The sequence below is a fragment of the Canis lupus genome, chromosome 28, assembly GCF_003254725.2.
Source record: "Canis lupus dingo isolate Sandy chromosome 28, ASM325472v2, whole genome shotgun sequence".
Lineage (NCBI taxonomy): Eukaryota > Metazoa > Chordata > Mammalia > Carnivora > Canidae > Canis > Canis lupus.
In genome coordinates, this window is record NC_064270.1 from 36646574 (window position 1) to 36649460 (window position 2887).

At 45.6% G+C, this 2887-nt stretch overlaps 1 long non-coding RNA gene across 1 annotated transcript; it reads left to right on the plus strand.

The window, feature by feature from the left end:
• Positions 1–282: 282 nt before the first annotated feature.
• Positions 283–2505, plus strand: LOC118352665 (uncharacterized). Its single transcript, XR_004810168.2, has 3 exons — positions 283–1022; positions 1185–1340; positions 1579–2505. It is a non-coding gene; the product is annotated as an uncharacterized LOC118352665 (long non-coding RNA).
• The last annotated feature ends 382 nt before the right edge of the window (positions 2506–2887 follow it).

The window sequence follows — 2887 nt, forward strand, 5'->3', positions numbered from 1 at the left end:
TTTCTTCTCTATGTTAATAAACCCCTAGGAGAGCAGACTTGTCTGGTGTTTCTCTTCCTTTCCCTGCAGAGAGCCCCAGGCATATGCGTGAACCCGCCTTGATCACTGTTGCTTATGTCCTCCTGCTGATTTTTCCCCGTCCTACTTGGACTCCTTTTATCTGCCCTCTACAAGTTAGAAGCCTCTCCTCCTAGGGTTTAAGACATGCACAAATAGTCGTTTTCTAATTCTGGCGTTGAAGTAGTTGTGAACAGGTTAATTTTCTACGATGACATCTCTAAATCGGGTAGAGGCACGGGTAGTTAGCAATTTGGGGAAACAACTGCCGAAAATTTATGTACATGCTAATAGAGTTTTTTATTACATACTTTTTAATTGAGTATGTGGAACAGGATGCTGATAAAATGGCAATTGTGATTCTGGATTTAGCTGAAATAATGATCCCAACTTCTTAACCATGTTGTGGTTAAGAATGAATCGACTATCATACAAATTTCAATGAGGAAATTCTCTTCCTAATGATCCTTCCATATTTAACCATCATTCACAGATGACTCAGCTAAATGAATCGATGGAGTTTAATTCCCCCCAACCTTTCTTTAGAGTGACTACTAACCAGCTGTCTTATCTCACAGAGTTCTTTCTGGTTTACTAAGAATCCACCAGATGGCTTAAATCCTATTCCCGCCACCCCCATCCCCCACTCAATGCAAGTTGGAAAGTGAGAGAGAGGGGCCTGTAACCAAGATGCTGTATTAGCTCTTGAAATGAGTTGTACTCATGCCTAAAGCTTTTAGCGTTGCTGTGGGTGTCAGGAAGTGACAGTTAATGCTAAAAAGGGTTAATCAGATTTAGTGGATTGCCATCCAAGTTTTATCAAATGTCAGGGTTTTCTCAATATGCTGCACATCGGCAAGATGAGAATATCATTGAGAGGAAAATTTATAGAATATGTCTTTGCTGATCCCAGGACACAAAGGGAGCTGTTTCCCGGGCAACAGACATGTCTTCAAGCTCACCAGGTTCGTGATGCTCTCTCAGCCTCCTCCCTCCCCCGACTTGTGGGTTTTGTCAGGGGCAGGACACATCCTTTTTGTCTGGGGTGGGTGGGTGGGGGGAATGCAGGGCTGTCCTGGCTGAGTTGGCCTGGGCTCCCAGCTGCCTCTCCTTCACCTTTCTCGCAGATGGGACAGAGAGGATAGCGGCTGGGCAGAGTGCGAGGTGGATTGAATCCAGCCCAGGAAGGTCATTACCCTCTTGCTCAACTGTAGATAAGTGGACTTTGGAAACAGATGGTGCCATCTGCAACCCAAATTATAGGAGGCAGATTCAATGGAGAGGTAAATACTACCTACCTTCTTTGCCAACAGATGGACAACCTTCCACTTATTTCCAAGCTACAAGATATGGTTTCAATTACCTATATTTAAAATTCCAACTGGGAATGGTTATATGAGTCTAAAAATAAGAAGGATGTGATAGCAAGTGAGAGCTTAAGTATTTAGTTAGGAGAAAGAAGAACTTTAAAATTAATGCTACTCATTAACCGTTTTAACCACAGATATTTTTTTTAACAAGGGACAACCAGAGAGAGGAATTTCATGACAACAGTCAAAAGGCCAGCTTTAAAGAAGCACTGCCCTAAGCCCTTCCGGACGTTTCTGAAGTGTACCAAACATTGACCATTGTTTCTTCGAACTTAGACATCGTCTTTCGAGGCAAAACTCTCTTGGCCTTTTGGTGGGTAGTGAACCTGCAACTATCCTGGGGCTGAGACGGCTATTCTTTATGCAAACACATTTCCTCTGCTAGGCTTCTCTCCCAGCCCACTTGCTGCCTCCTGACTGAGTTCTAGTGAATGTATGATGGGGGACAGTTCAGGGCCCAGATTTCTTTTTTTTTAAAGAGTTTATTCATCGATTCATGAAAGACAGAGAGAGAGAGAGAGAGGCAGAGACACAGGCAGAGGGAGAAGCAGACTCCATGCAGGGAGCCTGACGTGGGACTCGATCCCGGGTCTCCAGGATCATGCCCCGGGCTGAAGGCGGGCGCTAAACCACTGAGCCACCGAGGCTGCCCAGGGCCCAGACTTCTAAGCAGTGAATGGCTCCTCTGTGCCCTTGTCCTCTTCTGCCAGCTGCACACAATGACAAGGCTCTAGGTGACTTTGGAGTCCTGGGACGGAAAGAGCTTTGGCCCCTTCATCACCACATGGAGGAGAGCCACCTATGGACCAGGAACACCCTATGGGTGACTGCATGAGCAAGACCTGTTGTATTTGATCTGAGGGACATATTTGGGTCTTATTGCAGCCTGGCCTAAGCTGGTGAATATACACATCATTTGGTAAATGTGAGTGGCATCCAAATGCATTTGTGTAACAAATGTTTGTTGAGTGTTATTTTGATTGGTTGATTGGGGATACCCAGGCATATAAAGAGGATATGATTTCTGCCATTGTGGACTTGTGAGTTATGTGGGGGCAGCCGGATGAAACTCGTGTCAATGAAAAAACATTACAAACTACTGTAAGATCTATGAAGGAATCAGAGGGGGGCCGAGGGCACTTCAGATGGGGAATTCAGGGAAGTCATTTTCAAAGAGACAGTATTTGTGCTTCCCTAAAGGATGAGGAAAATCAGACCCATGGAGAGGGAAGCAAAAGTGTTTCTGGCAGAGAGAATAGCATGTGTAAACGCTCAGAAGTGGAAAGGAGTGAGAGTTTTTGAGGGCTACACAGAGGCAGGGCTAGGACCATCCTGAACACTACAGACATTCCAGGTCAGAGCACGTTACAGAGATCCAGCTGAGCAGGGGTGGGGTGTGGACTCCAGTGTTGCCAGCAGAGACAAACGTCAGCTATGTCTTGGAGTTAAAGGACCAGGGC